Genomic DNA, 14,336 nt, shown 5'->3' on the forward strand with positions numbered 1-14,336 from the left:
TGGCAATCTCAGTTTCTTATTCAATGGAATACTGTTTCTCCCCTGGTGGATGCATCTTTTTTTTGAGGTACTAAAACCTCTAAACCAGCAAGGTTCAGAATTACAGAAATGAGAAGCAAATAATTTGCAAATGGATCATTATAAGTAATAATGAGTGACCAACTCCTACTTCCACAGCTTGGTTTTTAGGATGTATTGTGGCTATGAGGGAAAAAGAGCAACAGTTTTTGGTTGATATTTCAGAGCAGTGGCTCTCAAACTTTAATGTGCACCAATACTTTTTAGAGGGTCTGTTTAAACATCCGTTGCTGTGCCCACTCCAAGACTTCCTGATTCAGTAGTTCTAGGATGAAGCTAGATTATTTGCATTTCTCACAAGCACCCAAGTGATGCTGATGTCGCTGGTCTTGGAATCACCTTTTGAGAACTACTGGTTCAGAGAATATGTCACATTCTAAAGGACAGTGTCACAATTTTGCATTTTGTCTTATAGCTGTTTGTCTATTTCTAGTTAATAAACATATGGTAAGTCATAAGCATAAGCTCTACTGGTTGTTTAATTAAAAATGGGTGTCCAGATCAAAAGTAATGTGTACAAGGTACCATGATGGTGTGTACGTAAGATGCCTTTATAATTTGTCATCTGAACTGGAGTGCTTTTGAGGGTGATGAGGGCTACTAATTACACCAGGAAAACAGCAGTAAACTGGAACTGACTTGGGCAAACCAGGTATGATCCCCCTTTGTACGAGGTATTTAGTATATACAGCATGGTTGTACTAGCAAGTGTTAGACAGGCATGTTAGGAGACTGGGCACAGAGTGGATCATGCCTGTAATCCCAGCACTTTGGGAGGCTGAGGTGGGCGGATCATCTCAGGTCAGGAGTTCGAGACCAGCCTAGCCAACATGGTGAAACCCCATCTCTACTAAAAATACAAAAATTAGCCTGATGTGGTGGCACATGCCTGTAATTCCAGCTACTCGGGAGGCTGAGGCAGAAGAATTGCTTAAACCCGGGAGGTTACAGTGAGCTGAGATCACACCACCGCACTCCAGTCTGGGTGACAGAGTGAGACTCTGTCTCAAAAAAAAAAAAAAAAAAGAAAAAGAAATGTTAGATAGGAAAATAAAATCCAAATCCAGAATAAGTAACCACTACAGTAAGGACGAATTTCTATCTCTTCTCTGATGATACACAGCCAATAAATTAACCTGCCTCCCTGTGGCTGAATGGCCTCCTGGAATATGACATCATGTCAGAGGTTCAAGATTTACTTCTGCTGCTATCTAGTTGGGCACTCAGCAGTGATAGCCAGCATTGGTGATGGAAAGTCCATATTGTTGAGCTTGTGCATACTCTGCATCCAAGTTGCTGTAGACACTTTTTTTGTGAGCCCATTGAGTGAGCCCCAGGATCAATGGGGAAGGAGACTGACTAACATTTGCAGGGTGGATTATTTTGTCCACCGGCTTACTAAGCCTCCAGAGGGCTTTTTGTTGTTGTTGTTGTTGTTGTTAGCAGTTAAGATATTTTTGACTTCAAAAAAATAAAAACCTTGGACAGTTGATATAAACAATTAAGAATTTGTTACTTCACATGTTAAAAAGTTCTCTAAGATACGGTGGCTCAAGAGGTAGTTGATTAGATGGCTCAACAATTTCATTAAGGATCCAGGTCCTTCCCATCTTTTCGCTTTGCAATCTTGAGCATATAACCTTAGCATCTTTCATAGTCATAAGTAGACTAAGGTGCTTCAGGAGACACATCTTCACACTAACATCTAAAGGCAGAAAAGGGGACTATCTATTGTTTGTATTTTAGTAGATAAACCCCCATTGAACTAACCCCACAGCAGACTCCCTTCAATTTCTCATTGGCTAAAATGGGGTTGTATGGCCCTTTTTGAGGCTCACAAGGGGAATAGAATCACCATGATCACTTAGACTCGCTGATTCATCTGCAAGGGTAGAGGTGTGGTCAGCCTTCTCTGGAGCATAAAGTCACATGGAGGAACTTGGACACCTGTACAAATCTGAAGTTTTGTTCACAAAGAAGGGGTATAGCTATTGGATTGACAACCAATGTTGTCACATTTATATGAATCCCAAATGTCTTCATATGATAGTCCCATTTTGAGACCCATCCAGATACTTGTCACCAGTCCTCTGGTCTTTTTCTTTCCACTTCCATGAAAATCTGACCAAACTATTCGTTACTGTCCATCAGCATTTCTCTCTTTGCTAGAAAAATCAAGGACGATGTACCACTCAAGCTCTGCATACTAGGATAATTTTCCTTCTCCACCTTCACTTTGGTGGGACTGAGTGGAACTGAGTAGCACTTCAGTAATCTATTTTGTACATTCACTTTTAGTGATGCCAGCTTACTCTCAGAGCTATATGTAAACTATGCTAGTTTTCTTCAGTTAACTGGTAATAGAGAACTATTCATGAAGTCGTGATGGCTGGTGGAGAGGTGGCGGTGTGGCATGAGGATGAATGCCAGGAAGAAAATCCATCAGTATGTGAAACTTGAGCTCTCAGGACATGCTCAGATGCACTCACGTATATACTATTTCCACTTGAGTATGTCTGACTTTACAGCTGGGTAGATCAGATAACATTCACTTCATGATAGGCAGCTTGTGTTTCATAGTCACCTGGTTTCTATCAAGGCCCAGTATTAAGCCAAGTGCTATTCCTTCAAAGAAGAATGAATGGCTACTCACTGAAGAAGTTACAGCTTTGCTCTAAAACCCTGACGTTCCTGCTGCAAACTTCATATTCAGTCTTTCTGCAGACTCATTTGATTTTTTAGTACCACTGGTCCCACCGGGTCCTAAGGGCCATATAAAAAAAGCTGCAGCCTGGACCAGCTGGAACCTTCCTCTGGGCCCTATTCAAAGCTGTCAGCCTTTCATATCACTCAAAAAAAGGAGCTAAAGTTCATACAAAATGTGATATATGTTGCTTCTAAAATCCAGAGAACACCATCCATCATAGTACTTTTTTCTAGAGGTGAGAAATAAATTGTTCTTGACACTGAAAGGATAAATTCACGTCATGCAACACTGGATCCCAAGAAACATCACTGAATTATCATGAGATTTATTTCTACTTTCTGGCATGCATGGTCTTAATCTAAAATACTAGTCACTTTCTGTTCTCCAGAGTCATCATAATATTATCTTCAACACAGCCCTGGGTGATATGACAAAGTTCCTTTAGAGCAACTTACGGCACAGAGAATAGAGAAGTAACATAACTCTGAGTTGAAAACATAGTTCTGCTGTTTTAGGTAAAGTCATACTACTTCTGATGTTCTTTCTCTCTTTGTTGAAGCAGAAAAAAAAAAAAAAAAAAGGATTGTCCAGATGAAAGCTGCAATCAATATCCCACAGTGTGTCTTGATTTGTTGTGATAAGGAGACTACATTTGAAAGATCATATATACTTGAAAGACAAGTTATCACTTGACTTAGCCTACAGTTATCCCCTGGAATTATCTAAGACTCATCCGTCTTTCTCACTGGCCAGCAGTTGAAGAGTTAAGTGGGGATGTGATAGGAAGCACAGTGACCTCCAGCTCTATGATTTCCCCAGGAATGTAGTGCAAAAAAAAAAAAAATTACAGCAATTTTTTCAATGAAGTATAACAGAATATTTTTTGATTTACTATTTTGACAATGAAGGTAACCCTCTGAGCTTTCACAAAGTCATTCTGAACCATGATAACTGTGTTAGACTCCATTCTATAGGTCAGAGGGTCAGTGTCAGAATTCTGTCAATTTGCTGAGGTCATTTTTACTAATAATACGTCCAGAAACTGAAAATAATCCTAGCGAGGGTTCAGGGGCTTATTAGAATGCATTTGTGTTCAGTGCAGTGGACCACTCTAAGTATTTTAAATACAAAGAGTCTTAAGACAGAGAATGAAGTGCTTACAAAATCCCTGGAAGGACTAGAGAGGCAAGTATCAGAAGGGCACCATGGGCCAGGTGCAGTGGCTCATGCCTATAATCCCAACACTTTGGGAGGCTGAGGTGGGAGGATCACTTTAGCCCAGGAGTTTGAGATCAGCCTGGGCAACATAGCAAGACCCCCATCTCTACAAAAAAATTAAGTAATTAGCCGAGCATGGTGGCACGTGCCTGAAGTTCCAGCTACTCAGGAGTCTGAGGTGGGAGGATCACTTGAGCCCAGGAGGTCAAAGCTGTAGTGGGCCGTGATCACACCACTGCATGTCAGACTGGATGACAGAGCAAGACCTTGCCTCAAAAAAGAAAAGAAATAAAAAGACACCACCAGAACGACTGAGTTCAAGAACACAACACCAAAGCTATAGCCACTAATCCTGGAGGATTTTCCAATACTCAACTGAATTAGACACCTGGTGGGCTGCTCATCTGTTTTTCCTTGTAAATCCATTATATGTAAAAGATTTCTGGAGATGTTTGAAGGATGTATTATTTTGAATGCCATGCCAACTCTACTGCTACTATTATTATTAATATTATTATTATTATTTTTGAGATGGAGTCTTGCTCTGTCATGCAGGCTGGAGGAGTGCAATAGCATGATCTCGGCTCACTGCAACCTCGCCTCGTGGGTTCAAGCGATTCTTCTGCCTCAGCCTCCTGAGTAGCTGAGACTACAGGCACGCACCACCACGCCCGGCTAATTTTTGCATTTTTAGTAGAGATGGGGTTTCACCATGTTGGCCACACTGGTCTTGAACTCTTGACCTCAAGTGATCTGCCTGCCTCAGCCTCCCAAAGTGCTGGGATTACAGGCGTGAGCCACCGTACCGGGGCTCTACTGCTATTATTATAATGAGCATGCCCACCGTAAATTTGCCAGTTAGGTGCCATTATTTGCCCTTTTCCATCTTAGTGTCACTATTGAAATCAGGAGCCCTTTTCAACCACAGAATATTCTCTTTTTACCCCAGCACATGAAAACCACCAAAGTGCCTTTTAAGATACCTGTGTAATTCTTGAGCCCCTGTTATAAAAAAAGGTTTCTCAATTGGGGTTTCTATTAGGAAGGAGGAAGAGAAAAGGTCCATATGATGGAACATCTATTGAACCTAAAAATGTTCTCTCTCACCCAGTAGGCAGAGAAGAATAACAGTAATTAGCATTTTAGGGCTAATGCTCAATCTTGGAAACAAATGCATTAATATTTTGCTTTATATTTACTCTCCATGGATAGCTCTGCTTTGGCATAATAGGGCTTTTACTTTCTGGAGGAAATTCTATTCTTTTTTTTTTTTTTTAATCATTCACTATGACTAATTGGATATATACCTACAAAATGACTACCTCTTATTTACCTAAATTTTAAAAATTTTGGCTGGACACAGTGGCTCATGCCTATAATCCCAGCACTTTGGGAGGCTGAGGTAGGAGGATTACTTGAGCTCAGGAGCTCAAGACTAGCCTTGGCAACATAGGGAGACCCCATCTATACAAAATATTTTTTAAATTAGCCAGGTGTGGTGATACACGCCTGTGGTCCCAGCTCCTCAGAAAATTGAGGTGGGAAGATCACTTGAGCCTGGGAAGTCAAGGATGCAGTGAGCCGTAATTGCACCACTGCACTCCAGCTTGGGTAACAGAGGGAGACCCCATCTCAAAAAGAAAAAGAATTAATTGCAATTTCAGTTACAAAGTAGTTGAAACAAGTGGGAGAAAAAAGTAGTGTGTGCATTTCTTTATGTAGACCTTTTGATAAAACCTACACTTTCTAAAACAAGTTAACATTTTTCAAATGTGGTGAATTAAAAAGAGTCACAAAATTGTTTACAACTTTTTTCATCAAGAGCTAGAGTTGGCCGGGTGCAGTGGCTCATGCCTGTAATCCCAGCACTTTGGGAGGCCAAGGCAGATGGATCACAAAGTCAGGAGATTGAGACCATCCTGGCAAACACGGTGAAACACCGTCTCTACTAAAAATACAAAAAAATTACCCGGGTATGGTGGCGGGCACCTGTAGTCCCAGCTATTCGGGAGGCTGAGGCAGGAGAATGGCATGAACACAGGAGGCAGAGCTTGCAGTGAGCGTAGATCGCGCCACTGCACTCCAGGCTGAGCGACAGAGCAAGACTCCATCTCAAAAAAAAAAAAAAAGAGCTGGAGTTTATTTTACCACCCCTTCAATTTGAGCTGTCCTTATAACTTGCTTTTACCAATAGAATGCTGCGGAAGTGACGATTTGTGACTTCTGAACAAGACCTCAAGAAAACCTAGCAAAACAAATAAATCAGTTTTTTTGGGGGGATGGGGGGAGAGGGTTAATTTGTTATTTCTGTAGTTCTTTATTTTATTTGCTTATGTATTTTTCTTTTCTTTTTGTCTTTTTGGAACAAATACATTGTTATTTTAAGCCACTAAGTTTTGCGGTAGTCTTTACGCAGTAATAAAAAACTGATATCCCCACCCTTTCATAAGGATTCGTGTGCTATCATTTTACTGGAATGTGGGGAAGAAGCCAACTAAAAAGCATGTTGTTATTCAACCACACTTAATTAAAAATCAAACCTTACAGATAAAAGTTTTTTGAACTCCTAGCCTCAAGTGAGCCTCCCACCCAGCCTCCCAAAGTGCTGGAACTACAAGCATAAGCCACCAGGCCCCACCAGATAACTTTTTCAAAGAGGAATAACTTAAAAACTCAGTCCTATTTTATATGCAGAAAAACAGAAATAGCATATAATCTCTATGGGAGTGAAATATAAGAATGTAACTCCTTGCATCCCTGTAAAATATAATGCGATGACTCAGAGCAGGGACTGGGAAAATGCTATTCCACTCCTGTTTACTGCAAATGCTTTATGAGCGCCTACCACATGCTCTTGTATTATAATATCTGGTAGGTACTTTTGGGTGAGGGTTATGTGGGGAAATGAAAGTGAAGATGAGGAGGTGAAAGCTCCATTAATAAAATAAAATCTTTAACCAATTAAAATTTTTAAAATGTATTTAATGTTATCTGTATCTCATCATTCTTAATAGGTACATCATATTCTAATGACCCATGTATTATTAGATAATACATGTATATAATTCATGAATAAAAATGTATCTCTGTTGAGCAAATGCTCAAAAATTATTTATACGCATATGTGAATGATAAAAAAATATAGAGGATGGACTAGGAAACATGGTGGCCCTTTTAAGAGACAAATATAGAAGCAAACTATACCTGTCACGTAATATAAATAAACACACACATGCCTACAAGATATCGTGTAACCGGCGTGGCAAAGTCACTGGGAAAGGCATACCTATCTGTAATTATTGACCTACTCTGGGCTATGACATTACACTAAGCTCTTTGGAGGAATCAAAGATGAAATTAGAAGTTTTCTTGACTAACATCCAATTCTTTTGGAATTTCCTTTTTGGGGCATGTTATTTTAGGGTCATTCTAAGGGTTCATGCCTATAATAAAATACCATAAAAATATCCCTGGAGCTACCCTGCCTACTGGTTCATTTTCTGAGTGGACTCAACAGACTGGTGGCTTGGGGTTTGTTCTGGGCCCCTTGCCTCAGGAGCACCCTGGTGTGACCTCACACACCACAAAAGAGCCTAGTGGGGTTTTTTTTTGTTTGTTTATTTTGTTTTGTTTTTTTGTTTTGAGACAAAGTCTTGCGCTGTCGCTCAGGTTGGAGTGCAGTGGCTTGATCTCCGCTCACTGCAACCTCCACCTCCTGGGTTCAAGTGATTCTCCTGCCTCAGCCTCCCAAGTAGCTGGGACTACAGGTGCCTGCCACCACGCCCAACTCATTTTTGTATTTTTAGTAGAGACAGGGTTTCACCGCCTTGGCCAGGCTGGTCTCAAACTCCTGACCTCAAGTGATCCTCCCGCCTCGGCCTCCCAAAGTGCTGGGATTATAGGCTTGAGCCACCATGCCTGGCCAGAAGAGCCTAGTTTTAAGCGAGAGTTCATGGTACTGGGGCATTTTATTCCTCCATTTGCCTAGCAGCTTCCACTGCAGATGTTTTCTTACCCTTCTGGCTATTTTCACCTTTCTTTCAGTGGCTTTTTTTCCCCATTTTTTAAAATTCGCAGTCTTCCTGTTTCTAAGTATTTACCATATTTCTGTTCATGCTTTTTCCCTGACTTTTATTTTTCACCCCTTCTTAGCCCTCTCTCCCAACCACATCTGTTTTACTCCCTTTCATTTTTCCCCCATTCCTTTATTCCCTGCTGTCCTGTTTTTCTTTGTTCAATTCAGAACATCAGCCAGAAGCTTCCCTGTTGCTAAGTAACCATGTCACCCACACACCCCTTTCCATTCTCAACTTATTTCTTCTGTTTTAATAAACTCATGGGGCCGAATGGTCTCTAAAAGAAAACGAGAGGTGCTGCTGTCTTCTCTTCATGCAGCAGAGATGCATACCCTCTCATATCCTGCCTTTTCTTATTAGATTTTGAATTCTTGTTTTATTGATAATTGCCCCAGACTGTGAGATAACACTAAATAAGCACAAAATATCCTTTTGGGCTAAGACAATTTGCAGAAGGGAGGAAGAGATATAATTTCTGCAGAAGGAACAATGAAAATGTTTAAAATATAGTTACAAGGCGTTGCATGGGCTCATTGAAGGGTGTTTGCCTTGACCCCAGAATCAAATCCAGCCCTCCCTAGTGAAGGGTTTCTATTAGGGATCAAGTTAGCTAGCAAGTCCCTCTTAACATATCCTTATATTGTTGAGTTGTGAGGAAGCTACTAATGGTGTGGTAAGTGCGATTTGCACAAAATGAAAGATAAAACAATACAAGAAATCACTATGTGGTTTTCTAAATCTCAATCCTTTTCCAGACATCAATCTGACATGACACTTGTGCCAAAGGCATAATTGGAGGTGTGTTAGCTCTTCTCACAACATGTTCTTGAAGGATTCCAAGTCTTCTGGCACATTCTAATAATTTAATGGGAATGGTAACTCCATATGTCCAAAAACTAGGGCAGAGTAAGAGATACCAGATTTGAAAAAAATCTTTTCACCCTTGCAATACCACAAATAATTTCCTTCCCTGGTGTGAATTCTTTCTCTGTCCTCTTGCATTTATGCAATGCCTAGGAGGCCTTTCCTGCTAAGTCCACCCCCACATTGTTGCTCTCAGCTTTTTGCCTACAGTGAGCACTGTGCTAATTGGGTAGCTTCGAGAGCTGCTTCTTAAGAAGTATCACAGCCTTCCACGTAGGTGTGTGTCCCAGCTCCTCAGGTAGTGCTCTCTGTCAGAGAAGGGCTTGTATCCAGCATGTAATGAATACTCAATAAGTTGCCTTAAATTGAACCACAGAACACAGACACTCTGACAGGGGGATTATTTTTAGTTTCATTTTCTAGATAGAAGAACAGTGGTTTTCTTCATATTAAAGTCTAAGTTCATCAATCAAAGTGCCAGAAATGAAGCTTATGCATTTCCATCACTGTCCTGAAATGCAGATGGAGCATTTCAGTAGAGGGAAATTTCAAAAGTTTTTTTGTCAAGACCTGTTGATATTCTGAAAGCAGAAACCCTATAAGACTAAAACCCACTCTAAGGTATTCTAAGAATGCCTAGCCAGAACTAGAATTGGCAAGCCACTAGTTTTCCTTCTAGAATCGAGCCCCTTTGAGATGTTAGGTCTTCTGAAAGTTTCAGAAAATTTTAATATAATTTCAACTTTTATCATAGGGTAACCTCAACTGATGAAACATACATTTGAACCTCCTGGAAGTTTTATTTTATGTACCACTTACTTTAAATTATACAAAACCTTCACTGTCTCCCAGTATTCAATTCTCTTTTAACTTTTCTTCTCTCAACTTGAGATATCAGGCAACACCACCATGTCATATTTTCTTTTCTTACATTTTTGAACATCTAAATCCTTTTTTCCTTTCCATCCTCCTCACCAATGTGGTCTAGTCTCATAGGGAACTTTTCTCTCCAATCACAATCCCCTTCTCTTCCACTTCTCACTTAGCTACTCTTCCCACACCCCAAAAAGACTCTCGCTTTGTGATTCCAGTCCTAGAATTATTTCCCTATTAGTGTCTTCCTCACTTCACTGCTTCCCTACCCCATGGAGCTCTCACGAGCCAGCCCTTTAACCACTCTCTTCAGTATCTCAGTTCCCTTGCCCCTCATTGGCCTGGCAACTCCCCAACCTTGAATGAGTTCATCTTCATGTCTCCCTGTCTGAGCCCAGGCTCTCTCTCCTGGAGAGAGATCACAACCCTGCCATGGATGGCATTCCAACTCTGTGACCCCAAGTACTGGTCCCTCCAGGCTGGTCTCAGCAGTTCTGTGTTTCCTTCTCATATTCCTCCTCATCTGCTTTTTTTTTTCTTTTCTTTTCTGAGACAGGCTCTTACTCTGTCACCCAGACTGGCACGATCTCAGCTCATTGCAGCCTCAACTTCCCAGGCTCAGATGATCCTCCCACCACCTCAGCCTCCCTAGCAGCTGGGACTACAGGTGTGCGCCACCATGCCCGGCTAGTTTTTGTATTTTTTGTAGAGATAAAATTTTGTCATGTTGCCCAGGATGCAATCAAACTCCTGGGCTCAAGCGATCCTCCCGCCTCGGCCGCCCAAAGTGCTGGGATTATAGCCATGAGCCACTGCACCTGGCCTTAACTCATTCTTTTTAGCTCCACATTCTATTCTACAATAAGGAAGCACCATAACTTACTAAACTACTTTCTTTTTATTAAACTTCACTTTTTGTTATTACAAAGAATGTGCTAATGAGATGCTTATACATTTATTTTTGTTTATATATCTAAGTATTTCTGTAGGATACATAGAAATTTTTAGGTAAAGTGGCTAGAAATTTTTAGGTATAGGAGTTGTTTTTTGCTTGTAAATATATTTAAATATGTGCAAACTTTTATGTATTAAAATAGGGAAAATACGTAAAACCTTAATTCACAGAACAGCAAATCTGAACCAATGAACATATATAAAAATACTCAAGCTCAACTTATAGCCAGAAAAATAAAAATTAAACTTGCAATATCAGTTTATAGCTACTAAACTGGCAAAAATCTAAAAGACCAATACAACCTGTTACTGGTGGAAATATGGGAGAAAGAGTTGTTTTTGTTTTTTGTTTTTTTTTTTTTGGGGGGGAGGAAACAATCTGGCAACCTCTACTAAAATTTAGAAACATATATAGACTTCAACTGACAAACCTACTAACTCTTAGAGTTCAATCCTATAAAATAGAAGTCCAAAAGGTTGGAATATGTAGACAAAGATATCTTTGGGAATATTCATTTCTTCCTGCAAATATTTATTAAGTTCTGACTATATTGCCATCACTTCACAGATGAACAAGGCACAGGCCCTGCCCTTAAGTTACTCACAGCCTATCTGGAGACAGATGAGTACACAAGCAACTGGAGTTCATGAGCGAGGTGTCTAGAAGCAATCTGGGCCTGGGATGAAAGGCTGCAAAGATTTCACTGAAAAACAAATTTGCAAGACTAAAATACAACATGCTTCCAAGGCCTTGGATTAAGTTGTGTGGTCCAGGATAGCTGAACAGAGTAAAGATACCTGGATACAGGGAAAAGATAACCCATAAACTTTTCCCGAAACAAAATTATGTTAATAAAAGTCACAGGTACTCTAATTACTCTGGTGGCAGTGGAGATAGAATATGAGATACACAATGAAAAAAGAACTTACTTTTTGGGAAGAGAATTAAAAGAGTCTGTTATTAAATGGTAGCCAAAATGCTGTTTTTCTCATATACCTGGCACAGAACATACTCTTGAAAGCTATGTGTTAAATCAATAAAGTATGACATGGGAACAGCATATGAAAAGGTTTAGCTCAGATAAACTTGAATTCAGTCAATAATCTCACCTATTTAAGATTTTTTCCTTGAATAGACTTTTTTCCTTCCTTCCTTCCTCCTTCCCTTTTCCCCACCATTTTTCAGGAGAAAGAAACACTCTGGTCAAATAGGGGTTCTAAATCCTGTTAACCTCATTTTAACCCTGTTATTTCACCATTTAATGACAAGGCAAAACCATCAGCTCTTAAATCATGAACTTTAAATGCCAAAAACAGTGTTGAGCAATTTGTAAAACATGAATGTTATATAGAAAAAGCATGACTAACACTAAAAGCAAACAAACAAAACAGACAGTTCATTAGAAACTGGTAATATAGAATTTTGTACCTAACAGATCTCGGAAAGAGATTGACAGCCCAAGGAGAAACAAGAGCAGCACATCTAGATGAAGGCACATTTTCTACCCAACTGCTGTCATTAAAGGAAAAACCATGAGCATGAGTTCTCGTATGGGAGGGTAGGGACCTCCATGAAATCATGAGAGCATTCCCGGAGTCTAAGTGCTGTCTGGCTTTGCTCCCACATCAACAGCAAAACAACTGCATAGCAACCTACATTTGCCCATTTCCTCACTCATTAATGTCTGTCCGGAGGAAACACCCCTGCCAGTCCCTGTCTGCTTTGTAAAGTATGTCAAACAGGAGTTGAGCGTGTACGCCAGATTGGGGAGCGACACATGCTGGCACTTCCCAGCGCATGCGGCTCCCCTCGGCTTTCTGGAGCACTGCCTTTTGGCAACAGAGCAGCTAGAGCTCCTCTCCCCTCCCCCATTTCCTCTCATAAAGATAACCGGTAACAACAATTGGCGTGTGTGTGTGTGTGTGTGTGTGTGTGTGTGTGTGTGTGACCTCCCAGTTGGCCAAGTACCCTTTACATCCAGTGACCTGTTTTATGAAGAATAGGAAAGAGTTTCCAGCTTATTTTCTGCATTCTCAGGAGTACGCAGAGCTCACAGTAAATGCAGAGTAACAATCACTTCTAAAACAAAGAAAAAAACACTCTAAATTCTGCTCTGCAAAGACCATTTGCCATCTGTTCCTTTCCCCCTGACAGGGCTGCTTATCAGGACTCCAGCAAGGACACCATCATAGCAGTCTAGATTGGAGTACTTTTCCTCTGATGAAGAGGGTATTTCCTTGAACTTTCCCGTCTGCTTCTAAGCAAGAGGTATAAAATATTATCTATAAAATAAGACTAGCAAGTGACTCACAGTGAATAAAAATAAATCAGGGTGCAGTTTGTCATCATCTTTAAGAGAAAAAAAAGGAAAATGCTCCACAATTGGAGAAACAACTCACTTTTTCAAACCTCCTCAAGGAACGTCTTCAAATGATAGGCAGGAAATGGGTATGTGGGGGTTAAGTTAAGCTCAAGTAAACTCAAGCGGCAAGAGCATGATCCAGCCCCATCATGCATATTCATAAGAGGCAACCTGAGCTTCCGTGTAAAACCACAGTGTGACTGTGTTTCCTGCACACACTTTGCATCCCACACAGCCCGGACACGCTGCAGCACTGGAGAGGCCCAATGCCTTGCTTTATAACATGGCTCAGAGGCACAATAATTGTTCACTGATAACTTAACCTACACATTGACCAGATGTTCTCCGTAGGCCTTATGACAGCTCAAGAAGTATCTGTCAGGATGGAGTTTGGAAGTCATCATTGTGTAAGTGTGAATCTCAAGGCTTTGGCTACTAAGAAGCAAAAATGGAATATGGTTATTTGTTTTCAGTAAAGTGTTGGGCATTTATTGCTAATACTCTAATGGAGAAATAGGTCAGTCTAACCAACATGGGAAGACGATAACACTCTATATACTGCTTCTCTTCTCAACAGACTTTCTACCACAAAATACCCATAGTTTCAGCTGCCAGAAAATATAAACCAAAGGCCTTGTTTCGGTGGGATTTGGGGGGGCATCGATAGTATGGTGGTGAACATAACTGCTTTTCAGCAGAATTTGGGGAGGCATGTACTGGGTTTTTTCATTCACTCACTCAACAAATATTTATTAAGCGTCACTATGTGCCAAGTACTGCCCTGGGCACTTGGAAAAACCACAATGAACAAAACACAAAAGTCCCTGCATCATGAAGCCTATGATTGCTGAGTGTTTCAGACTGCCATGCTCCTCCAGAGAGAAAGAACACTTTATCATGTGCCTGTCATTAAAGGACCTGGACCTTTTTCTTCAATTTCTTTCAAATGCCCTCGATGACTCTGTCAATGAAGTTTGTATGTGTGGCCGTGTGTGCTGTTTGAAAGAGAGAAGAGAGAGGGAAAGAAGCAACACTGAAACACGATTCAAAACGTGATAGAAAGATTTACCTTTATGATTAGGAAAGCCACAAAGACATGAGTACTGGGAAACACAAAAGAACACTAGTGCAGATGGAAAAATCTATTTGTTCTATTAGGAAGATGCAAAATATTATCAAGATGTCAACTCTTGGCTGGGCACA

General features: G+C 40.5%; 1 protein-coding gene across 3 annotated transcripts in view; it reads right to left on the reverse strand.

The window, feature by feature from the left end:
* The window catches only part of LOC105465504 (centrosomal protein 85 like), a 311,447-nt gene extending 298,229 nt beyond the window's left edge, over positions 1 to 13,218 (reverse strand). For 2 of the 3 annotated variants that reach the window (XM_011713950.2, XM_011713949.3), the window contains exon 1: positions 13,171 to 13,218. The gene's annotated coding sequence lies outside the window, so the exon portion shown is untranslated. Of the gene's footprint in view, positions 1 to 11,375; positions 12,095 to 13,170 lie in introns of those variants that run through there. The other variant, XM_071096359.1, reaches the window with a different exon arrangement.
* Positions 13,219 to 14,336: the final 1,118 nt, after the last annotated feature.

The sequence above is a fragment of the Macaca nemestrina genome, chromosome 5, assembly GCF_043159975.1.
Source record: "Macaca nemestrina isolate mMacNem1 chromosome 5, mMacNem.hap1, whole genome shotgun sequence".
Classification (NCBI taxonomy): Eukaryota; Metazoa; Chordata; class Mammalia; order Primates; family Cercopithecidae; genus Macaca; species Macaca nemestrina.